A 26,532-nucleotide genomic window follows, 5' to 3' on the forward strand; every position below is an offset into this window, starting at 1 on the left:
AGGGATCAAGACGTGAAATAAACTTCCAGACAGCCGCCAAGGCAAACAATTGTGGAAACATGTCAGAAATAAGTGAAAGTTAGAAGCTGCCTGGGCGGGTGAGTTGAGATGGGCCGAACGGCCTTTCTGGCCTGGAATGATCTGGTGAGTCCCGCTTCCATTCCCATTGTGACGTCACTCGTCTCTTGCTTTCCGCAGCGACATCACTTCCGCACCGACAGCAGGTTCGGTTGTGCGGCCATGTTGGTGTGAGAGGGCGGACCTGGTGACGTCAGAGGCTCTCGGCTGCCTCCCCGGCACAAAGAGAGAAGCGAGTGTGGGGCTGGGATGACAGAGGCTTCAGTCATCTAGAGAGAGAGAGTGTGTGAGAGAGCGAGGGAGGGAGAGCAGGGGATAGACAGCCAGAGGAGATGCGAATGCAAGACGGCCGGCTTCTCGGGTAGGTGCCAGTGCTTCTGTTTGTCTTTTGCAATTTCAAATGGCCAGTTTGTAGTTTGATTTGAAGTTGAAGGTACTGAACATTGCTGAGATAGATGGGATATGGGAGAGGGATGGGATATGGGACAGAGGGATAGGATTTGGGAGGGAAAGAGGGATGGAATTTGGGAGGGATGGGATATGGGAGGGAGAGAGGGATGGGATTTGGGAGAGAGGGATGGGATATGGGAGGGAGAGAGGGATGGGATATGGGAGGGAGAGAGGGATTGGATATGGGAGAGGGATGGGATTTGGGAGAGGGATGGGATATGGGAGGGAGAGAGGGATGGGATTTGGGAGGGAGAGAGGGATGGGATTTGGGAGGGAGAGAGGGATGGGATATGGGAGGGAGAGAGGGATGGGATATGGGAGAGGGATGGGATTTGGGAGAGGGATGGGATTTGGGAGAGACAGTCTGCAGCCGATCTCTCACCCAGGCAACACACATACATGTATTTGTCAGCTGTATCTGGCTGATCTCTCGTGTGTGCTGTTTAAAATTAGAATTGGGATATTTTATCTTTCAATGTCGCGTCAATTTGTGCTGGATTGCTTGTATTTTTCTAAAATGCTTAGCCAGAAGAGGGTTTCTGATTTATATGTTTTATATCAGAGGGGTTCTGTTGTTTTTGCGTTGGGAGGTTTCAGCAGCAAAACAGCCTTTCACTCCTGAAAGCTTTCAAGTTGCCTGATTGAATCAATCCAAGCTGGAATGGATGCAATAGTGCTGTCCGCCAGGAGACATGAAACAAGTCTTGCAGTTTCATGTATCCGCTTGTTATTTCTCTGTGTCTTTTCCTGCCCGTCCCCGCGCGCGAATGACCTTATTCTGAAGTGTTCCTTCTGACAGAACTGGTAACATATGTTGGTAACACACCGAATTGCACCCGCAGTGTGAGCTCTCCAGAAGTTTATATATTTTGTAAAAAAATATATAGTTTCCCTCCCCTCTCGCGGTTTTTACAACCAAGATTGTAACTGAAAATCCTGCTTTATTTGTTAGTCCGTGCGCCAGTAGTGAAGCCGGGGCAAGAGCCTTATCTGCTTCTATTGCAAAAAAGGGGTTTGTGCTGAAGCTGGCTGCTCCTGGTTAGTTTGAATTGCATTCCGCTAGTTCACAATCGAAACGCTTTCTTTGCAGTTTTGCGGCCCTCCCACTAGTTTTAACCTAGTTTCCATCCTAGGGTCTAAATGTGCATTTTCCTCCTTTTTCTACCATCATCATCTATGATCATTTGACCTTTTTTTAAAAAAAACAAAGTCTGATGTAGATGATAATCTGATTAGAAATGGTTGGCGCAAAATATCACCCCTCTTCCCTCCCCCTTCTGCCAACTCCACTCCCCGCCCCCCTTGGTTGAGGGACAGACATGTATTATAACTGCATCAGCGACTGGACATTGTCACTCCGTATTGGCGATAGGCGTTCAGCCTCAAACAGGTGCATTAGGAAAAGATTCACACCGTCTGAGATCGTGTTGACCATTCATTCTTCCTCTATTCGGATTTGATGGGACATCTTCCTCCAAACAATCCCTGTCTACAACGCTGCATTCAAAAGCCCTTTAATCACCGACTCATCAAGGTAGTGTTGGATTCACACTATATGTGCGGAATGTTTGTGTGGAACTTTATTGCACAAGGAAAATCAGTTCGACTAGTCAATCTCTGTGCAATGCTTCCACATGGAAGGACTCCATATAGGATCAATGCATACATTTTTCTCAATGTAAGCTGGTTTGCCACGCGACCTTTTGCTTGTGTTCTTCTCGGAGACTGAAACTTGTTGAGGAAAATTATTGTTTTCATAATTTGCGGTTTGGCTGCTGGACTGTTTGATTTATTTTTGATGTGATTTGTTTTGGGGGTGGTGACTTGCACAAGCCTGGTGGCTGCTACCATGTAGGGGAGACCAACCATCGTACACTGGAAAAAACAATATCTATTCCATGTCTGCACCACAGTGCCGCCGATGAGTGGACCTGCACCTTTTAAAATTGGACATCGGTGGAGAAAGGATAAACATAAGCGAAGACCAGAAAGGAACTCCACAATGATCGCAACAGGCGATAGGATGCAAATAATGTCCGCCCAGTTTGTCTTGGTGTTCATCTGCCACAGAATTGTTACAGTGCAGAAGGAGGCCACTCGGCCTGTCTTGTCTGACCCGGCCCTCAATCAGTGCTGACCATAAGACACAGGAGCAGAATTAGGCCACTTGGCTCATCGAATCTGCTCCGCCATTCAATCATGGCTGATATTTTCTCATCCCCAATCAATCAATCCCATGTGCTACTTCTCTCCCCACCTCCCTGTATTGTTCTTCCATTTAACCACCCATCTGATGCATTATTAAAGGTTGTTACTATCTCTGTTTTCAATTACAAGCTCCTGTAGTGCAACCCCTCAGTCTGCTGTGGATGTGTGTGAAAATGATTATTTCAATCTACCCCATTCCATCCCTTAACTTTAAGCACCTCTTGTAAGTCCTCCCACCAGGGAGCATCCTTTCTACAGTATAGCCTCCAGATCTTCTTACTGAGCGTGAGTGCAATGTTTTGTGCAGTACTCCCAACTTTCAAAGTTTTCTATACATTCATCAGTACATCTTGCAAGCATATGAGATGGTGGGAGGCTGAAAATGTTGCCAAATACAGAAGACCATGAGATATAGGAGCAGAATTAGGTTATTGCTCCCATTAAGTCTGCTCTGCCATTCAATTATGGCTGATGTGTTCTCATCCCCATTCTCCTGCCTTCTCCCCATAACCCCAGATTCCCCTTATTAATCAAGAACCTATCTACTTCTGTCTTAATCACTCAATGATTTGGCCTCCACAGCCATCTGCGGCAGAAGAGTTCCACAGATTGACCACCCTCTGCCTGGAGAAATTCCTCCTCATCTCTATTGGAAAGGGTCGTCCCTTTAGTCTGAGGCTATGCCCTTGGGCTATAGTATCCCCTACTAGTGGAAACATCCTCTCCATGTTCACTCAATCTCGGCCTCTCAGTATTTGGTAAGTTTCAATTAGCCCCCACCCCCAAATCCTTCTAAATTCCATTGAGTACAGACCCAGAGTCCTCAACCTCTCCTCATGTGACACGCTCTTCATTCCTGGGATCTTGTGAACCGTCTCCAAGGCCAGCACATCCTTCCTTTAGATACTGGGCCCAAAACTGCTCACAGTATTAAGGGTAAACTTGTAACAAAAAAACCCAGCATTCTTTCATTAACAAAACCATGGATTTTTACAGTACAGAGGGAAGGAATTCAAACTTCTTTTCCCTTTTCTAGAGGAGGGGGGGATACATGCCCTCTTCCCCTAACCCTGTATCTGCCTCTGCTTCAAATATTTCCCCTTCCCTTTTTAGAGATGGTCATTGTCTCAGCTATTCCCTGTGACAGTGTCCCAAGCTCCAATAACCCGTGTGCGCAGGTGTGTGTGCGCATGCGTGTGTGTGTGGTCAGTTTTGCAACCCGCCACCTTTTGGATCCCGTTCAGCAATAGTGGTGTCACTGAGCAAACTACAATAATAGTCAAAGCTGACTTTAAACATCGTCACATTCTCAAAATAAGCTAACTGTAAATAGGAGCACGCTATAATTGGAGTGTTAGAAGTTAAGGTTATTCGGTTATAAGATTGCATCCGATGACAGCCACCAGAGTTTCACATAGTATGGTGGCTGGAAATGTGCAGTATAAAGATGGATATGGGTCTAATACAGTAAATACTCAAGTGTTGTGGACTGTTGACTACAGTGTCCATTCAATAAACATACAAAGCAGTGGAATGCTACTTGTGTTTTCCTGAACTGGGAGGCAAAAATTGTCCTTAATAAACACTTTGTCATAGTCGTTGCCCTTGAACATCAGTCTTTTGAAAGTTGGACAGGTTGCTGTGAATTTAACTCATTTAAAAAATAAATGATATTGGCCGACATCCTCCATTCGGCGTCTTCTGCCATGGGGAATCGAGACTGTGTCCCACTGATGCTGGGAGTGTCGCTGGGATTGGATTCCCATGCTTGACTATGCAACAATATGCATAGGGCTGAACATGCCCGTTTCTCCGCAGTTACTGGGGTCATTCAGCCCATCGAACCTGCACCGGTCCTTGGAAAAAGCACCCATGCCCATTTGGGAACGGTGCCTCGATCCCAGCATCCAGGGATAGGAACTGTTTCCCCCCCCCCCAACCCCCCACAATACAAAGGTTGACCTCCCATGCTGACAAAGGGAGCACCCAACCCCTCATCCAGGAGGGGCATCCTCTTATTTCTCCCCCCTCCCTCCCCCACCACCACATGGAATAACAGGTCACCCCTCCCACACCATGAGGGTGGCCAGACCCTTTTGGTCCCTGCCCCCTAGCATTGCCGATATTGCACTGGCACTGACAGCCTGGCAGTGACTCCCCAGTCTGGCACCCAGAGTGGGGTCAAGGGGGGTCAGACCATTGCTCATATGCCCCTCTGCTGCTGCCAGGCTGGAGATGGAAGGGGTTCCACCAAGGGTCCTGGGGCTTACGTGGCCTTGGGCTGTGGGTAAGGGGTTGATCCCTGGACCCTCATCTGGAATGTGGGTCCTGTGTCTGAACTGCCCCTTCCGGCCCTGGCAACCGAAGATCATTATTGGCATGGTGATCTCCAAGGTCTTAATTCTGGTCTGACCTGTTTGAACTCTGAGGTGGCCTCCTCACTCTGGCAGCTGATAAGCAGACCAGCCAGTTCATTGAGGATTCAAGAGGTCCCTTGAAATGCTTAGCATTCATAAAAATCATTACATATACAGTGCAGAAGGAGGCCATTCAGCTCATTGAACCTTCACCAGCCCTTGGAAAAAGCATCCTACTTCAGCCCATGTCTCCACCCTATCCCTATAATCCAGTAACCCCACCTTACTTTGTGGACACTAAGTGGCGATTTAGCATGGCCAATCCACCTAACCTGCACATCGTTGGACTGTGGGAGGAAACTGGAGTACCTGGAGGAAACCCATGCAAACATAGGGAGAAAGTGCAAACTCCATACAGTCACATGAGGCTGGAAATTGAACTCTGTTTCCTGGAGTTGTGAGGCAGCAGTGCTAACCACTGTGCTACCGTGCCACCCTTCAATTAATTCAATTTCACAGTGCAGTACCTTTTTAACGAGCCTTTGATAGTTTAATGGTTTAAACACAGCTGCCAGTAGTTTATTTATCTTTCCCTTCACGCTTAAATGCATCTGAAGTACTCTCCATGAATGTTTATAAACATTCTTGTTATGATTGACACCTACGGATCACTTCAAAAGTGCTAAGTGCTTTTTGCGGTTAGAAAGGAGGAAGTGAAACTTTTCAGCTGCTTTGTGGTGGTCAGCAGCTTCCAGCCCATTAATTGCAACAAGATCCCGCTGGCGCGGGGCAGGATGTCCGGCAGGGTGGGAGCGGAGGCTAGCGATGGGTTACCGTCCGGCGCCAATCCCGTTTTGGCCCTACACCGGATTCTCCTCCCAATAGGAAATCCCGATCTTAGTGGCAGGGATTAAAGAATCCCGCTAGCAATGGTTTTCTTCACCCTTCTGGAATATAGTAGGATACAAACCTGATTCTGTTTTTTCATAATCCCTACATTCTAAAAATAAACAAACTGTAAATAGGAACATACTATAATTGGAGTGTTAGAAGTTAAGGTTATAGGATTATTAGATTGGACGACAACCACGTACAATGATGACCTGAAATTATTTACATAATCGTTTTGTACAGTAAATATACATGCGAGGAATTGGGTAGTTGCCGTGCATTAAGTATGCGTAATGTATCTTGATGTGTCGATTTCTGATTTTAATGTCTCTTGAGTTGAATACCTGTGCATCACGTACTCATGGATGGCAATGAGAGAGGTGATGACATCTTTGGCATCTACTGTATGAATATTATGACCAACTGGTAGTTCAGTCATAATGTCGTATCAATCATTTAAACTGGCAGGTCTCTGGGTGACGGATGTTATGAACGTTGGGGGAAGCAGAGACCGGTTATCATCCTTACCACCACCAATATTTCTTTCCCCTTCTGAATATGTGAGACATGGTTCTATTGGTAATAACAGCTCTCCAGTACTTCACCCAGGCGCCATTTCAATGAAATAGCTCAAGTGATGAGGTTCAGCAAAAGGGTAACCTATGCTCGCCTGAGGTGCCCCCCCCCCCCCCCCCCCCCCCCAAGCCATGTGGACGTTCTAGTAGGAAACCAGAAAGACAGTGATGGGTTAGAAGGCACAACAAGTAGGCCAGATGGAAGACTGGAAGTTACAAAGGGACATGGACAGATTGAGTGAGTGGGAAAAACAATTGCAGATGGCGTTCGATCTGGAGAAGTGTGAAGATATAAGAAAATAAGAACTAGGAGTGGGAGTAGGCCACATGACCCCTCGAGCCTGCTCCGCCATTCAATAAGATCACGGCTGATCTTTTTGTGGACTCAGCTCCACTTACCTGCCCGCTCACCATAACCTTTAGTTCCTTTACTGTTAACAAGCAGAAGAAGAGCCAGGTAGCCAAGAATCAGGGGAAAGTAGCCAAAGCATGTGAGGGAGGGATAGACCGGGGGGGGAGGGGGGGTGGAACAGCTAAACGTAAGAGGAAAGAAAGGCGAACCACAGAGGGGGGGGGGGGAAGAGGGAAGGGACAGGGAACAAGAGTGGAGGACTAGGGAGGTGGGGGGGGGAGGCAGGAAAATGACAGCCGGAAGGAGGGCACGGGATACGCTAACAAACTTGGCATCCCCAGGAACAGAGAACAAGGAGAATACAGGCGAAAGACAGGAGGAACGGCTGAAGCGGAGGTGAGCGTGAGACAAGAATGGCAGCGTGATCCTTCCGGGCGTAGCAAGCACCAACACCAAACCCATTCGAGTATTGCCCACTGTAATTGTTTCTCCGGCACGCCCACCCCCCCAACAAACAGTCGCCTACTTATGTGTTGTAAATAATTTGCCAGTTGTACAGAGTTGCTGCTATTGAGCTGGTGCACAATACCCTACCGGTTATTCTATGACTTTTTTTTTGGTGTGTTTGGCTGTGCCCTTCTCTTCTGTATATGTCTGTGTATATACATATATTTCTTATTCCATGTACATAACATGGGGCAACACGGTAGCATGGTGGTTAGCATAAATGCTTCACAGCTCCAGGGTCCCAGGTTCGATTCCTGGCTGGGTCACTGTCTGTGCGGAGTCTGCACGTCCTCCCCCTGTGTGCGTGGGTTTCCTCCGGGTGCTCCGGTTTCCTCCCACAGTCCAAACTTGTGCGGGTTAGGTGGATTGGCCATGCTAAATTGCCCGTAGTGTCCGAAAAAGTAAGGTTAAGGGGGGGGTTGTTGGGTTACGGGTATAGGGTGGATACGTGGGTTTGAGTAGGGTGATCATTGCTCGGCACAACATTGAGGGCCGAAGGGCCTGTTCTGTGCTGTACTGTTCTATGCTCTATAACGGTAAATATACTTTGTTCAAAAACCCAATAAAAACATTTATTTAAAACAAATGCCTTTATTGTTCAAAAATCTATCAATCTTTGCCTTAAAAACATTCCGTGAGGTAGCCTCAACTGCTTTACTGGGCAGGGAATTCCACAGATTCACCACCCTTTGGGTGAAGAAGTTCCTCCAAAGTCTTCGAAATGGTGAGAAACTAGACATTTGGTGATGTGTGTACTTAGACCACAAAATGTTAGTGAACCAGCACAAAAAGCAATAGGTCTACATTCCACAGAGCCAACCAGGGACTCGGGCAGTTTTCCCTGGAATTTAGAAGCTTTCCAAGATGTTAAGGGGATTAGATCGGGTAGATAGCAAGGAACTATTTCCATCAGGGTGGGAGATGTTTGGAACCTTCATCAGTAATGGAAATTGATGCTGGATCAATTGATAAATGGAAAATTGATTAAATTATTCTTCGCCAAAGGACTTTGGGGATATTGGGCAAAGGTGGGTTAATGAAGTTAGGTCACAGGTCAACTACGCTTACAGGCTTGAGGGGTTAAGTGGCCTCCTCCTGTTCTAGCTCCTCAAAGGCTAATGGAATGTTGTTGACCTTGACCTCCAATGGATGGAAATCCAAAGAGAACAAACTTTGGCCAGTTTCCACTTGGAGCACTGTTCAGCTTTAGACACTGCACCTCTGGAAAAAAAATGTATTGGCTTTGAGGGGGCGAAAGCATCGATCCACCAGAACGATACTGGGAGTTAAAGTGTTAAATTATGGGGACTGGTGGCAAAAGTTTGACTTCCATTTCTTTGTGTCGAAGGTAGCAGGGTGTTCTAATTGAGGTGTTTAACGTGATATGTCTCGGAGTGGTGGATAAAGAGAATATTTCCTCTGGGAGGATCTAGAACAAAAGACTGGAATCATAAAAATTCGAGCTGGACCATTAGGAGTGAAAGTAGGAAGCACTTCTTCACAAACCAGATCGTGGAAATATGGAATTCTCTGTGGATTCGGGGGTAATTGAAGCTTTCAAGAAAGCGATCAATGTTTTTTTTCGAGGGACATGGAAAGGGTAAATGAAGTTTGGATGCTGATCAGCTGCAATCCAACTGGGGTAGAGCAAACTCGAATCTGTGCACTTTCCTGTTCCTATGATTTAAGAGCAAGAGCCCCATTCTAACCAAGAGATGTTGATATTGCCAAAGCTTTGACAAAGGGTCACCTGGACCCGAAATGTTGGCTCCTTTCTCTCCCTTCAGATGCTGCCAGACCTGCTGAGATTTTCCAGTATTTTCTTTCTGGTTTCAGATTCCAGCTTCCGCAGTAATTTGCTTTTATTGGTATTGACAACCGTGTCCTGGCTGATGGCCTCGTGTAGATCATTGAACCTTCCACAGACTGAAGTGATTGGGAATTTCCGATTCTCGTTGCCTTTTGATGCTTTTGTCAGCCTTGTCCCTGTTCACAGGGGCAGATATGGGATCCTCGGGCAAATATGACACCCTCAGAGGCTTTAGGTTGTCACAGTCTGTGGTTGTGAGACATGTGATTGAAAATGTCATTTGAGGAAGAAAGAGGGTACCAAGTTTTGTCATCGGCTGTTATTTTCGAGCAAGAGTAGATCATGCTTGAAGCTGAAGCAATTGGGACAGACAAGCTTATGCAATGAATGTCACTGTACCATAGATTTTGAACGGGCAGGTTTGCAACTTTTACCTTCAAAGGACCTAGAGTAAAATATTCAATATTATCAATGCGCGGCACCTGCCAGAACTCGTTGTAAACTCTACATCGGTTCCAGAGTTTGAAAAGCTGGAGAATTCTTGGAACTTGCAATAGACAAAGCTTGAGTAGTTTGTAAGTACAGCGTAAACATCCAGGCCCATCTATCACTCCATTGGCAAAAAAAAAGCTATTCATTGTCGAATTAAAACTTTGTTTTTAAATGTTCTTCAATTGGCATTGGTGTGCTTGGGGCTTGCTGAGTAGTGCGTTGGTACCAGTCAGAAAAAGCCCCAGCTTGTTAAAATTATATTCAGCCAAAAATTGCTAAATCCAGTTTGTATTTAAGAAAAAGGGCTAAGAAACATTTTTGTTTTGTTGCTTTAAGTTTGGAATGGGGTCAAAAGTGAGATGTGCTCTGCAGGACAGACAGCAATGTGTAAAAGGTTACTTGTGAGTGTAATGTGGTACTTTCATCATTGTTGAAATAGCTGCCGTGAGTTCTTGATCTCCAGTCAGCCAAGGCAGGAAGCAGTCAGCAGCGATGCAGTCTCAACTCTGAGATTAAGTGGTTCGAAGTAATATCTTTCTGGACTTTTTTGAGAAACGAAACAGCATTTTTGTGGTTTTTGCTAGCACTGCTGCCTCACAGCGTCGGGGACCTGGGTTCAGTTCCGGCCTTGGGGACTGTCGGTGTGGATTTTGCACGTTTCCCCCCCCCCCCCCCCCCCCCCCCCCCCCCCACCCCCACCGTGTCTGCGTGGGTTTCCTCCGGTTTCCTCCCACAGTCCAACGGTGTGCAGGTCACGTGGATTGACCACACTTAAATGGCCCCTTAGTATCCAACGGTTAGGTGGGGTTTCGTGGAGAGAGTGGGTCTAGGTAGAGTGCTCTTTCAGAGGGTTGGTGCAGACTTGTTGGGCTAAATGGCCTCCTTCTGTGTTCTATGGCCATGTCCCTTCATTTCCCCTTTCCCAACATGGGTTATTGCCGTAATTCCTGCCAGCCCACAGCTGTCTCCCCTGATGGGAGAGATGTGTAAGAGATCACTCCAGATTTCTTGTTAAACTAGGGCACACAAGGTGACACATATATATTGTGAGCAGTTCCAGGAAATGCCTTTCTTCCAGTGCCAGTTTACTTCACCCTCCCATCAATTAGAACCTCCTTAAAATTTTTAATTGCCTGTGCGTTTTACAATGCAGCAATTCTGAGCATCCCCATTCTCCTCCGGGTGAAGGGAGGTTCCCAGCTGGTTGTAGGAGGAGTAAATACTTGCCTTGTCCAATGTAGTGCCGAGGTAGGAATGAGATGGCAGTAAGAAGAGTGGGCTGGGGTGGGTGTCAGGTCTGCCAACCCCACTGGAGGCTGCAATAGTGGCTCAAAATCAGCATGTACTTTGCTTATCAGCACTTTCAGAATAGTTTTGAAATGTTGTTGGTAGTGTGAAAGGTGATGATGGTGAAAAGTTGCAGTTGGCTAATTGATTGTCCTCTTTTAAAAAAAATATTTTTATTCTCAGTTTTCACATTTTCTCCCAAATTTACACCCACAACAATAAACACTAATCAGTAACAAGCATATCAATCCTCATATCATTAACAACGATCCCATCCTCCCACCAAACCCCAAACATTAGCAAATGACAAAAAAGAATTGGGGATCACCCATAGTCACCATTAACACACACCGCCCCCCTCCCCCCAACCCTCCCACCTCCCCCCCAACTAATGTTCGATATTATCCAGTTCTTGAAAGTGCATAATGAATAATGCCCATGAATTGTAGAACCCCTCCATCCTTCCCCTCAGTTCAAACTTAACCTTCTCAAGAGTCAAGAATTCCAACAGATCCCCCCGCCACGCCAGGGCACAGAGTGGAGAGGCTGCTCTCCAACCCATCAGAATCCACCTTTTGGCGATCAACGAGGCGAAGGCTACAACATCTGCCTCCGCACCCGTTTCCAACCCCGGCTAGTCCGAGACCCCGAATATGGCCTCCTGAGGGCACGGGCCCAGTTTCACGTGCACCACTTTAGAGATTACCCTAAACACCTCCTTCCAGTTATCCACCAGCTTTTGGACAGGACTAAAGCATATGAACGTAATTAGCGCCTCCCCACAACGTTCACACATCTTCTCCTTCAAAGAATCGGCTCGTCCTCGTGAGGTGTTCTCTGTATACCACCTTCAGCTGTATCAGCCCCAACCTCGCGAACGAGGTGGAGGCATTCACTCTCCGGGGCACCTCACACCAGAACCCTTCCTCCATACTCTCTCCCAACTCTTCCTCCCACTTTGCTTTGATCCATTCCAGTGGTGCCTTCTCCTCTTCCAAAATAGCTCCGTAAACCGCTGACACTACCCCCTTCTCCAGTCCCCCTGCCATCAGCACCTCCTCCAGCAATGTGGAGGCCGGCTCCACCGGGAAGCTCTGCATCTCCTTTCTGGCAAAATCTCGAACCTGCATGTCTCTAATTCCCCCTACTCCAGCCCATACTTCGCTTCCAGCTTCTTCAATCTTGCAAACCGACCCCTAAGAAACAAATCTTTTAGTGTCTTAATCCCCTTCTCCTCCCATTTCTGAAAATTTCCATCCCACTTCCCTGGCTCAAATCTGTGGTTCCCCCGAATCAGCATTTCCCTTGACCCTGCCCCCAACCCGATGTGTTGGCGAAATTGCCTCCAAATTCTCAATGAAGCTATTATTACCGGACTCCCTGAGTATTTCCCCGGGGCCATTGGGAGCGGCGCTGTTGCTAATGCTTTCAATCCCGACCCCCTGCACAAACTCTCCTCCATTCTGGGAATCAACCCCTCTGACCCAGCGCCGCACCTTCTCCACATTCGCCACCCAGTAATAATACATCCGGTTCAGAAGACCCAAACCCCCTGCCTGCCTTCCCCTCTGGAGCAGCACCTTAATTGATTCACCTCTTAATAAGTTATTGCATTTGTACCAGTCATAGGAACTGAAGTAGGCCATTCAGCCCATCAAGCCTCTCCTGCCAATTAATGAGATTATAGCTGATCTGTCACCTAACTCCAATAACCTGCCTTTGGCCAATATCCCATAATACCTTTGCTTAACAAAAATCCATCTACCTCAAATGTAAAATTAACAACTGTTCTAGCTTCACTTGGCTCCCCACTCCGCAACTGGATCCTCGACTTTCTAACCCACACACCACAATCAGTAAGATTAAACAGCAACACCTCCTCCACAATAGTCCTCAATACCGGGGTCCCGCATGGCTGCGTACTTAGCCCCCTACTATACTCCCTATACACACACATACACACACGACTGCGTGGCAAAATTTGGTTCCAACTCCATCTAGAAGTTTGCTGACGATATGACCATAGTGGGCCGGATCTCGAATAACGACGAGTCAGAATACAGGAGGGAGATAGAGAACCTAGTGGAGTGGTGCAATGACAACAATCTCTCCCTCAATGCCAGCAAAACTAAAGAGCTGGTCATCGACTTCAGGAAGCAAAGTACTGTACACACCCCTGTCAGCATCAACGGGGCCGAGGTGGAGATGGTTAGCAGTTTCAAATTCCATGGGGTACACATCTCCAAAAACTGTCCTGGTCCACCCACGTCGACACGACCACCAAGAAAGCACAACAGCGCCCATACGTCCTCCGGAAACTACGGAAATTCGGCATGTCCACATTAACTCTTACCAACTATAGAAAGCATCCTATCGGGCTGCATCACAGCTTGGTATGACAACTGCTCAGCCCAAGATCGCAAGAAACTTCAGAGAGTCGTGAATACCGCCCAGTCCATCACACGAACCTGCCTCCCATCCATTGATTCCATCAACACCTCCCGCTGCCTGGGGAAAGCAGCTAGCATAATCAAAGACCCCTCCCACCTGGCCAAGCCACTCTTGCAACTCCAATCGGGCAGGAGATACACAAATTTGAGAACACGCACGAACGGACTCAAAAACAGCTCCTCTTCCCCCCCCCCCCCCCCGTTACCAGACTCCTAAATGATCCTCTTATGGACTGACCTCATTAACACTACACCCTGTATGCTTCATCCGATATCTAGTGTTATCTAGTCTACCTTGTGTTGCCCTATTATGTATTTTCTTTCATGTACTTTACGATCTGTTGAGCTGCTCACAGAAAAATACTTTTCACTGTACCTTGGTACACGTGACAATAAACAAATCCAATCCAATCCAAATCTCTACCACCCTTTGAGTGAAGATGTTTTTCCTAATGCCTCTCCTGAACAGCCTCGCCTTAATTTATAAACTATGGCCCCTAGTTTTAGAATCTCCAACCAAATAGTTTATCTTTATCTACCCTGTCTTTCCCTGTTAATATCTTGAAGACTTTGAGCAGATCACCCCGTAACCTTCTAAATTTTAGTGAAAACCGGTCTAATTTGTATAATCTCTCCACAGCAAGAGGGCACAAGTGGTTAGCACAATGGCTTCACAGCGCCAGGGTCACGGGTTCGATTCCCGGCTTGGGTCACTGTCTGTGCGGAGTTTGCATGTTCTCTCCGTGTCTGCGTGGGTTTCCTCCGGGTGCTCCGGTTTCCTCCCACAGTCCAAAGACGTGCAGGTTAGGTGGATTGACCATGATAAATTGCCTTTCATGACCAAAAAAGGTTACGAGGGGTTATTGGGTTTCTGAGATGGGGTGGAAGTGAGGGCTTAAGTGAGTCGGTGCAGACTCGATGGGCCGAATGGCCTCCTTCTGCACTGTACGTTCTATGTTCATAACTCAACCCCTGTAATCGAGGTATCATTTTAGTAAACCTACGTCGCTGTCCCTCCAAGACCTTCCGAGACTATTCCATGTTGATGAACTACCATCCTTCCAAAATATCCAGTCATTTGGTTGTTTTTTATTCTTAATTTAAATTCCCACTAATGATTAATTTATGCGTGGCAGCCCATGTGGTGATGTCTGTGCCAAACGAGCACCAATATATTGAATATAAATCCCCTGCAGTAACAGATATGAGTTCTACCCAAACACACTTTTTTTTATATAATTGTGCTGAAGTCTTTAAAAAGTGCAACTTGCTTCTCTTATGCAACTGCGGCGGGAGGATGTGGGTTTGAGATGGGTGTCGCAGAGTTTCCAAGATGCAGGATTCTGTATGCGAAAGCTTGTGTCACCCCCCCAGCACAGTCTGTAAAAATCTCTCTCTCGCCCTCCTTTTTCTCCTCAGACAAAGGTACCTTTTATTTCTACGTAGATCTTTGGCCTGGTTGGCCAGTCAGCTCCTGCTCAGATGAGTCTTGACTACAAATTGTGCCAGCACTGTGTGTTTGGGACTTTTATTGCTTCCATTCTGCAGGCGCCAGGGGGATTTATTTTTCAAATCACGTTTCAAGCACTTGCATCTCAACACATTTGAACTTTTAAGATCCCAACTCCCAACAATCGCGAGCTAAGAAAAAAGTCTTTGGTACTTTAAGGACACTGAATGTCAGATCTGTATGTCAAGGCATTTTGTTTCAATTTAAGTTTGACTTGTCCTTTTATCTCCTTCCCTCTATATTTTTGTAAATACATTTTCAGAATGTTTTTGCTCGGTTTTTCAGTCTTGTTCCACTGGTTTGCTGATACTATGAAACAAACATGAGTTCCATGGACTGTAGAATCCTTACGGTGCAGAATGAGGCCATTCAGCCCATCGAATCTGCACGGCCCTCTGAAAGAGCACCCTACCAAGGCTCACTCCCCTGCTCTAGCCCCGTAACTTAACCTGCACATCTTTGGATAGTGGGAAAAAACCGGAGCACCAGGAGGAAACCCACACAGACGTGCTTTGATTCAGAAGACTTCTCCAGCAGGAAGCTGCGCTCCTTTTCTTTTTCATGGGATGTGATTGTTGCTGGCAAGGCCAGCATTTGTTACTTATCCCCAATTGCTCTTGAATAGTATGGTCATGAGTTCAACTCCTTGCTTTAATGCAAGTGGGAATATGCATTTGGAATATTGTGCACAATTCTGGTCGCCACACTACCAGAAGGGTGTGGAGGCTTTGGAGAGGGTGCAGAGGAGGTTTACCAGGATGTTGCCTGGTCTGGAGGGTGTTAGCTATGTGGAGAGGCTGAACAGACTCGGACTGTTTTCATTAGAAAGACGGAGGTTGAGGGGTGACCTGATAGAAGTCTACATGATTATGAGGGGCATGGATAGAGAGGATGGGCAGGCACTCTTTCCCAGGGTGGAGGGGTCAGTCACCAGGGGGCATAGGTTTAAGATCCGTGAGGCAAAGTTTAGAGGGGATGTCCGAGGCAGGATTTTTACGCAGAGCGTGGTGAGTGCCTGGAACGGTTGCCGGGGGGGGTTGTGGAAGCAGATACATTAACAGCGCAAGGCATCTTGATGAATACATGGATAGGGTACATGGACATGGATATGAATACATAGAGGGAAACGGCACAAAGAAGTGCTGAGGGTTTTGGCAAAGGTTGGTATCATGACCGGTACAAGCTTGGAGGGCCAAAGGGCATGTTCCTGTGCAGCATTGTTCTTTGTTCTTTGTTCTTAGGCCTGAAATTTGGATGTGACATGGTTGCCACATTTTATTACAACAGCAGAAACTTGCATTTCAATAGCACCTTTTTTTAATATAGCAAAACATCCCGAGAACATTTCACAGGCATGCTCTCCAACAAAATGTAACGCCATGCCACACGAGCAGATACTGGGGCTGGTGACTCAGGTTTCTCTTTCAATCACCAGCCCCAATACCACCTCCAGAGCCTTTTTGAAGTAGCTGATTCAATGTGGAATTATTCATTTACCTCCACTTTTATACCCGCAGAAGTCAGTTTTCTGCTTTTTAAAAACATTTATATCTCTCGGGTATCTTAAACGACTGCCAAAGTGACAAATGGTAATGGTGGGAGGAAGGATAATCCTCTTCTCAAAATAATTTCCTTTTTTTTCAGATCTTTGAACTAATTCTTCAGCACACAGTCCAGGACTGGAAAGTAGTCTTTAGCCTATCAGGCCATCTCCAAAAACCAAACCTAAAATCCAATTGCCTAATTTGTCCTTAATATTTTTCCGCACTATTTGCTTCTGCTACACCAGGCTTCCGGCACCTTCTGCATTATATTGAAATTATCCTGTATGTCTTCCCTCCTCTGTGCTTGAAACCATACCCGCTAGTTCTATAATTTGTGGGAATCGCAATGGATTCCACCCATCTATTCAAAATTGACAGTGGTTAGCACTGCAGCCTCACAGCGCCAGGGACTGGGGCGGGATTCTGGCCTTGGGTGACTGTCTGTGCGGAGTCTGCATGTTCTCCCCCTGTCTGCGTGAGTTTCCTCCGGGTGCTCCGGTTTCCTCCGACAGTCCAAAGGTTAAGGGGTGCTACGGGGATAGTGTGGGGGTGTGGGCCAAAGGAGGGTGCTCTTACAGAGGGTCAATACACGCTCGATGAGCCGAATGGCCATTTTCTGAAATGTAGGGATTCTGTTCTATGATTCTACATGGAGGAATTCTTCCCCTTGGGTTCCTCTGGAACAGTCCTGAGCTCATCAACCTCTCCTCACAGGATTAAACAAAACATCTTTAAAATTTTACAAAAAATATATAATTTTTGAGTCATGCTAAGATGTTTGAAGGAACTCTGTGTCAAATGATCAGTTTTGAACTTTAAAAAAAAAGAAGGCAAATTTACTTCAAATTCTAATCTGGATTTTAAAATCTGTTTAAAAATGGCTATTTAACATACGCAGAGCAAAGGAATTGGGTAAGGAAGCTTGACTAAACTCCTGATGTTGCAATTGCGTTTTCTTTTCAACACTTGAATTGATCAATGCCAAGCTAAAAGGTTTTGTGATATGGTGCCTAAAAGTAGCTTTCAGCTACAGTTTTGCATTTGCAAATCTGCTGGGCTTTGTTTGCGATGTGATCATTGAAAGCGCTCGAGTGTTTTAACTTCCTGGCTCAATCTGGGGAAAGGCACTGTCCTGAGTATTTGGGAGTATTTGGGAATTTTTGTATCGGCTTGTTTGAAAACGCAGTATTATCTGTGGCAATTTGGGTTTAATGCAAAGGCCCACCTACTGGCTCTCGTAGCTTTTTACTAGTTCCACAAATCCGGAATTTGATTGAGGCAGGTGGGCAGATCATGCTGGGGGACAGGGCACGGACAGTAAGGGGAATTTAAAAAAAATAATAAAAATGCTGACATACGAGAATGCGAATTGTTGAGCAGGTTGAGAGTCTTTTAACTTTTTCTTTGCATGGCCTGGTTTTTCATCAGCCCATTTGACTCGACACCCACAAACCTGTGGCCATTCATCATTGCACACTGAAACTGGGTTAAAACTGCAAAAGTCTGAACGGAACTACTGCAGCATTATCTTTTTTTTAAAAAAGCCTTGCAAATGCCCTTTACAGAGGAGCAATTCTTTTGAAAACTGGCTCCAGAATATTTGGTGAGAGACCTGTTTGCTGAATTTACTGCTTGATAAATATTTAATGTAGAGGAGGCTGCAGCTTCTCTTGTTCTGTCAGTCAGGATGCTCACTTCGATCTATTTGGCATTTCATTATACCAGCATTTAAAAGAACGCCAATTTTTGTTCTCCAGTAAAGGCCCGATTTCAGATCCACCAAGCTCCATGTTTCTTAAATTCTGAGTTTTGGACAGGCTGAAAGAAGGGTGTTTTTTTTTTTTTTGTTTTCTCTCTGACCAAATGTATTCAATGGTATAAATGAGAAAGCTTTTGTACGATGGTTTCCAAGTTTTGCCGATTTTCTGAAAACGTTATTTTTCAAGAACAGCCTCTTCTAAAGCTACTGTTTGATGGAAAATGTTTAACTTCTGTTAGTGGTGACTCAGTGGCAGTAATCTTGCTGTGATTCAGAAAGTTCAAGCTCCACGTCTGAGCACGATCTAACCTATCATTTCAGTGTCATATGGAGGGAGCGTGACACTGCCTGGGGTTCCGACTTGTGGCCTTGATTTTTTTTTTAAAATGAGGAGCGAGGAAGGTTTCCCTCAACACACGGCATCAAATCAGATTTACTTGGTCACTTACTCCAGTGCTGTTTGCCGTGTCCTTGCGGTGTGCAATAGACTGTTGCTTCCTCTACATAACAATAGCAACTACACTCCAATAGTATATTCACTTAGAAATATCTAGGAAGCGTCAGACGGTGACGAGTGCTGCATAAAAACAATAGGGAAGCAATAGCATAGCCGTACTGTCGCTGGACTAATCATTCAGCAACCCAAGATAATATTCTGGGCATCTGGGTTCCAATCCCACCATGGCAGAGTGTGAAATTTGAATTCAATGGAAATCTGGAATTAAAAGTCTTAATGATGACCGGAGACCCTTGTTGATGCCGTAAAAACCCATCTGGCTCTTTTAGGGAAGGAAATTTGCCATCCTTTCCTGGTCTGGCTGCCATGTGACTCCAGACCCACAGCTTAAATGCCCTCCGGGATGGGCAATAAATTCTGGCCCAGCCATAAACAAATGAAAAAATGTCCCTGAGTTTTAGCCGATTTATTTATTTATTTATTTTTAAAAAATCATTATGGGCATCGCTGGTGAGGTCAGTATTTATTGCCTGTCCCTAATTGCCCTTCAGAAGGTCAATTCAGTGGGGTTAATGGGTTACATAGGTAAAAGGGGATAGGGTGGAGGTGTGGGACTTAAGTGGGGTGCTCTTTCCAAGGGCCGGTACAGACTCGATGGGCTGAATGGCCTCCTGCGCTGTAAATTCTATGAGAAGGTGGTGGTGAGCTGTCTCTTTAAACTGTTGCAGTCCTTGAGGTATAGGTACATCCGCTATGCTGTTAGGGAGAGAGTCCCAGGATATAGCTTCGGTGATAGTGAAGGAACGGCGATTATATTTCCAAGTCGGGGTGGTGAGTGACTTAGAGGGGAACCTCCAGGTGGTGGGGTTCCCAGGTATCTGCTGCTCTTTTGCTTCTAGATGGTAGTGATCGTGGGGTTGGAAGGAGTTGTCTAAGGAGCCTTGGTGAGTTACTGCAGTGCCTCTTGTAGATGGTACACACGGCTGCCACTGCCCGGCACTGGTGGAGGGTTTGAATGTTTGTGGAAGGGGGAGCAATCAAGTGCTTTGTCCTGGATGGTGTCGAGCTTCTTGTGTTGTTAGAGCTGCACTCATCCAGGCAAATGGAGAATATTCCAGGCCCTGGTTTGGGCCTTGTGTGGTGCGAATGTAACTTGCCACTTGTCAGTCCAAGCCTGGATATTGTCCAGGTCTTGCTGCATTTATACATGGACTGCTTCATTAGCTGTGGAATCACGAACGGTGCTGAACATTGTGCAGTCATCCGCAAATATCCCTACTTCTGACTTTATGATGGAAGGGAGGTTATTGATGAAGCAGCTGAAGTTTATCCTGAGTAACTCTTGCAGTGATGTCCTGGAGTTGAGATGATTGACCTCCAACCGTCACAACCATCTTCCTTTGTGCCAGGTATGACTGCAACCAGCAGAGAGTTTTCCCTCTGATTGCCATTGACTCCAGTTTAGCTCGAGCTCTTTGATACTACACTCAGTCAAATATTGCCTTGATGTCAAGGGCAGTCACTCTTACCTCACTTCTGGCATTCAGCTCTTTTGCCCATGTTTGAAGCAAGGCTGTCAGGAGGTGAGTGACCCTGGTGGAACCCAAACTGAGTGTCCATGAGCAGGTTATTGCTGAGAAAGTAGCACTTGATAACACTTTTGATGATTCCTCCCATCACTTTGCTGATGATGGAGAGTAGACTGATAGGGCGGTAATTGACCTGGGTTGGATTTGTCCTGTTTCTTTTGTACAGGATACACCTGGGCAATTTTCCACCTTTCCAATTTTCCAGTGCTGTAGCTATACTGGAACAGCTTGGCTAGCGGTGTGGCACATTCTGGAGGACAAGTCTTCAGTACTATTGCTGGGATATTGTCAGGGCCCATAGCCTTTGCAGTATCCAGTGCCTTACATCAATACATTGAGTGAATCGTATTGGCTGAAGACTGACATCTGTGATGCTGGGGACTTCCGGAGGAGACCGAGATGGATCATCCACTCGGCCCTTCTGGCTGAAGATTGTTGCGAATGCCTCAACTTTGTCTTTTGCACATATGTGCTGGGCTCCTCCATCATTGAGGATGGGGATATTTGTGGAGCCTCCTCCTCCAGTGAGTTATTTAATTGTCCGCCACCATTCATGGCTGGATGTTGCAGGACTGCAAGAGCTTAGATCTGATGCATTCATTGTGAAATCGCATTCATTGTGAAATCGCATTCATTGTGGAATCGCTTAGCTCTGTCTATTACTTCCTGCTGATGCAGTCGGCTGTGTTCAGAAATTAATGGACATTCTAGATTATGAAAATATACTTTTTCCTAACATGGCACTTGACTCAGAACATGGATGGCAGAAAGAGGGTAAGTATAGAATGTGGACTTTGTTAATTGAATAGTTACATATATGTATTACCCTATGGCTATAGTGGTGAAGTAGGGAGGGGGAAAAAAGTACGAGCCCCCCCCCCCCCAGTGAGTAAGAAATCTGAAACTTCCGGTGTTGTGCCAGATGCTCGCTGCAAATATGAATTGTTCCATTGCAAAATGTGACCTTCTTTCTAACTTTTTACATTAATTTTATTTTTCTTGTGGGTGGAGCAGGCACACCCGCCAACCCCAGCTGGCAAATCAAAATTTACAGATGACACACAGAGGAAGTTTAACGAAGGAAAATTGCCTGATGTTTGGAGGTCATAGGTTAGGAGATTGGGCCGCAGAGATTTCCAACAGACGTTTAATGCAAAGAGAAGTGGGTGATCCTATTGGGTGGGTTAAGTGAGAGAAAATGGGCATTCAGCAGTCAAATTTTAATCGCTGAATAACTATTTTGTTTTGAAAAGAAAGGGAAAGGAATAAGGTGAGTCTTGAGGGTCAAGAAATGGGGGAACAAGTTGATGAAAGCTATGGAAAGAGAATGTTCAAACCTGGGCTTCATAAGTACTGGATTTATTGTCACGTGTACTGAGATACAGTGAAAAGTATTTTTCTGCGAGCAGCTCAACAGATCATTAAGTACATGAAAATAAAATAAAAGGAAATACATAGTAGGGCAACAGCAGGTCCACAATGTAACTACATAAGCACCGGCATCGGGTGAAGCATACAGGGGTGTAGTGTTAATGAGGTCAGTCCATAAGAGGATCGTTTAGGAGTCTGGTAACAGCGGGGAAGAAGCTGTTTTTTGAGCACAAAAGCAGAGGTGATGCTGCACCTGTGCAAATACTTGGTTGCACCACAGTCGAGTATCCTGCTTTAGGAAGGATGTTGAGGCCTCTGAGTGCAGAACAGATTCACTGAGATACTACCTGGTGGTATTAGTTACACAGGAAGACTTTGAGAAACTGGGGCTCTGTCCATTTCGGACCGAGCTGGTCAAGGGATGAGGTAAGTGAAAGCGATGCAGGACCAAACCAAGTTGCTTTACTTTGAGCCAATGACTGGAATGTGTAAGTGTACGATGCTGAACAAAGGGAGAGGATAAGAGGATTTTTTTAAAAATCGGTGTTGGCAGGGCAATTGTCTTGGCAGAAAAGGCAATGGCAGCAGAATCCATGGGGGCGATTCTCCAAAATGGAGACAAAGTCCCGACGCCGGAATGAAAACCGTAGTGTTTCACTCTGGTGTCGGAGCCCGCTCCCAGCCCCTGGGGGGCTAGGGGCGGCGTCGCATATTTTACGCGCGCTGGGCCTTGGCGCCGCATAAAAAGCAGCGTCGCGTAAATGAAGTCACCCGCGCATGCGCGGTTGCCGTCCTCCCCGAGGCCGCCCCACAAGAAGATGGCGGAAGGATCTTGCTGGGCGGCACAGAAAAGGAGGTCCTCCTTTAGAGAGGTTGGCCCGCCGATCAGTGGGCCCCATCGCGGGCCAGACCCCATCGGAGCCCCCCCCCCCCCCCCCCCACAGGCCGCCCCACCCAGCATTCCCGCGCAGTTCCCGCTGGCAGCGACCAGGTGTGGACGGCGCCGGTGGGAACCTGTCGTGTTGGGGCGGTCGCTCGGCCCATCCGGGCCGGAGAATCGCCGCTCGCCTTTTGCAAATGGCGAGCGGCGATTCTCCGAGCGGCCAGCCGTGAATCTCGCCACACTGGTTTGGGGGGGGGGGGGGGGGGGGGGAATCGCGTGTGGGTGCCGGGGTGGCGTGGCGGGACTCGTGCGGCGCCCCAGCGATTCTCCCACCCGGCGAGGGAGGGGGAGAATTCCGCCCCATATTACCTTGTTTAAAAAGGCAATATGTAAACATTTTTTTTAATGTAAAAGGGGCGGATAGACAGTGCTCTGAGAGATACATCACAGGTGTGTGTGTGTGTGCGCCAAAGAGCTGCTTCATGTCCATCAAACAGCTTGCATTAAAGGCGCTATATAAATCTAATAGATTATCCCCAAGGCACCTCACAGGAGTATGTAAAACATGACTCTAGTTGGAACAGATTCTCCTTGCTTCACAAATGTTTAGTCTTTTGCTGCAGCTGTGGCTCATTGATAGCATTCTTGTCTCTGATTCAGAGGTTGTGGGTTCAAGTCTCACTCCAGAGACTTAAGCATTTAATCTAAGCTGACAATTCAGCGCAATACCAGATGGAGCGCTCAGTAAAATGGAGAACCCCGTCTTGCCTTTCAGCTGGGAATGCAGGATCCCATGGCAGCACTACCCAGGCAAAGCAACCGAGATCGACCCAGTGCCGCAGCCAACATTCTCTTGCCCCTCAGTTAACACCTAGCAATAGATGATGTAGTCATTTGTTTCATTGCTGCTTCTGGGATCTTACTTTTCACAAATTGGTGTTTCCTACATTACAACAGCCACTCCACTTCACAACTACCTCACTACCAGGGGTAAAGCACTTTGGGATGTCCGCAGGCCATGAAAGGCACTACATTAATGCAAGTCTTTGTGTGCCATTTTCTTGTAAGTTTCTGCCGTTGCTTGAACCCCTCCGCTTCATGAAGATTCGCTGTCCAGAGTCGAGGTGGCCAATGAAGTGGGGCAGCATGGTGGCACAGTGGTTAGCTCCAGGGACCTGGGTTCAATTCCAGCCTCGGCCGACTGTTCTTTTTTTTAATATAAATTTAGAGTACCCAATTATTTTTTCCAATTAAGGGGCAATTTAGAGTGGCCAATCTACCTATCCTGCACATCTTTGGGTTGTGGGTTGTGAAACCCACGCAGACACGGGGAAACTCCACACGGACAGTGACCCAGGGCCGGGATTCGAACCCGGGTCCTCAGCGCCGTAGGCAGCACGGCCGACTGTTCTTGTGGAGTTTGCACATTGTGTGGGTTTCCTCCGGGTGCTCCGGTTTCCTCCCACAGTCCAAAGATGTGCAGGTTAGGTGGCTTGGCCATGCTAAATTGCCCCTTGGTGAACAAAAGGTACGTGGGGTTCATGCTTTACAGGGATGTGGTGGAGATGTGGGCTTAAGTAAGGTGCTCTTTCCAAGGGCTGGTGCAGAGTTGATGGGTTGAATAACCTCCTGTGCTGTAAATCTATGATTCTATGAAGAGGTGGGGCAATTTTGTTGAAGCGGAGGAGCTTGTGGGGCTATATGACGTGTTTAATATTCATTGGACAGAGTCAATAGAAACAGTGTTCCCAGTGGTTTGAGAGGCCTGGAACATTTGAAAAACGATACGGGATTAAATATGATTATTTATAATTGCTAAACTATAAGCGATTCACCAGAGAGCGGGAGAAAATACTGTTTTACACTGGCTTGTGAATCTCTGGCGCACGCTGATAATTGAAGCTGAACCATGTCAACATTTAATAATGTTAGATAAGGGATTGAAGGCAATTGGAAGAGGGTAATCACAGGGGACTGTGACTACAGCTTGTCCGGTGGACAAACACCAGCACAGATTGGTTTTGTTGAATGGCCAGTTGCTGTGTTGTAATTTCTATGTAAATGTTTGTCGCTGCTGAGTGTGATTTATAGCCTATGGAAATGGATCTTCCAGTTCTGCTCTGAGCCAGGCTCTGAAATTGCAAATCCACCAACTGATATGATTGCAAGAAACATAAACCAAATTTTATTTTCTTTGTTCATAAGAAAGAAATGAGTATTTCTGAGTGATGAACGAGCTGCTGGGGACAAAGCAACTGGAATGACACATCAGCCACCTGTTTGAATCTTTATTTTGCTGTTTCAGGCCAAAAATGGGCATTTATTCTGCTTGGATTTTTTTTCCCCATTCACTCTTCCTGAGATCTGCACTCTTCTCGAAATTCCACAATTGCTCAATTTAAGACACATTCACCGAAGATGCCACTGGTTTAGAATTTAAGTGGGTATCCCTGTTTACTCTGGAAAGCACGGAAGCTGCTGGTGGTTCTGCTCCCTCTTTATCCAATTGGTTTGAAATTTCACCGAAAATCCGATAGAAAACCGGCGAAATGATAGAATTTACAGTGCAGAAGGTGGGCATTCAGCCCATCGAGTCTGCACCAGCCCTTGGAAAGAGCACCCTACTTAAACGCATGCCTCCAATCTTATACCCTGAGGATTCAGGGTAAACTATTTCAGACAGATAGAAGGAAACATTTCTTCACAGAGAGTGGTGAGCCTGTGGAATTCATTACCACAGGAAGCAGTTGGTGCTAAAACTTTTGATATATTCAAGAGGCAGCTAGATTTAGCACCTGGGGAGAATGGGATCAAAGGCTATGGGGAGAAAGCAGGATTAGGCTATTGGGTTGGATGATCAGCCATGATCGTGATGGATGGCGGAGCAGGCTCGAAGAGCCAAAAGGCTTCCTCCTGCTCCTATCTTCTATGTATCTATTTGTTGTTTGACATCTCGCATAAAGTTACAAAAACAGGAAATGCAAGAAGCCAACAGTAGGTCAGTCCACAAGCAAAATAGAAGAATGCTTCCTTCAGATGGGGTGGTACCTTTTTTAATGGTGCCGGGGAAAGATTCTGCCAGAAATGGCACCGATGTCTGTTCTTTCAGATGCTAACTGAACCGCCAATGTCTCCACCTCCTCCTATTTTGTTTTAGATTCCCAGCCTTCTGCGTTTGTATAGCTGGGATCCCTGATTGGTCAGCAGAGTAGCGCGTGTTTGCCTGTCAATCATTGTACTCTGAGCATCCACCTGGCACCAGGAGGGCAGAGGGAATGCGTCAAGGGCACCCTCATAGCCTCCTTGAAAAAGTGTCACACCCCACCTACACCCGGGAACCTGGCCCAAGACCGCCCGATGCTGAACACCTCGGTTTCCATTGCTGAGAACGTGCTGACGCCAAGCACCGACAGCAAAAGGAACGCCTGGCAATCCGGGCACCCCACTTGCCTGCCCCGCCTGTGCCAGAGATTTGGACTCCTCCGCCACCAGAGAACTCATCGACTGTGCTCTCCTGGACCAGGAATGAATCTCCAGGCTTTTATTGTCGAAGAAATGTGTGACCTCCTACATCCTGCAAAAAAAAAAGTATCACTTCACACTTGCGTATTTTGAAGTTAGTTTACATGTCCATTTTATGAATGTCTTCCTGTATTTTCTTGCCCAGCTCCATGCATGATGTATCTCAATTTTTGTAAGGAGGGAAATATTAATATTAAAATTTCCCTTTTAGTGAAACACTGCTTCCTCACAAAATTCCCCCTCCCACTAAATTTAATGGAAGTGGGGAATTTCCAGGATATGTGACATCACAGGAAATGGGGTTTGTAGATTTTTTAAATTGGCGCATTTTGAGGTTTTGAAAATAATTTTGAATAATCAGTTGGGTCTTAAAAGTCGGGACCACCAATCGGCGGGCAGGCCTATTTCTCCCACCCCACCTCCCCCCGGGCCTACCTTGT

General features: G+C 46.5%; 1 protein-coding gene across 3 annotated transcripts in view; it reads left to right on the top strand.

The window, feature by feature from the left end:
* Positions 1-301: 301 nt before the first annotated feature.
* Positions 302-26,532, top strand: part of LOC119967085 (tyrosine-protein kinase Fyn) — a 316,569-nt gene continuing 290,338 nt past the window's right edge. For 2 of the 3 annotated variants that reach the window (XM_038799145.1, XM_038799144.1), the window contains exon 1: positions 302-439. The gene's annotated coding sequence lies outside the window, so the exon portion shown is untranslated. The remainder of the gene's footprint in view (positions 440-26,532) is intronic. The other variant, XM_038799143.1, reaches the window with a different exon arrangement.

The sequence above is a fragment of the Scyliorhinus canicula genome, chromosome 6, assembly GCF_902713615.1.
Source record: "Scyliorhinus canicula chromosome 6, sScyCan1.1, whole genome shotgun sequence".
Lineage (NCBI taxonomy): Eukaryota > Metazoa > Chordata > Chondrichthyes > Carcharhiniformes > Scyliorhinidae > Scyliorhinus > Scyliorhinus canicula.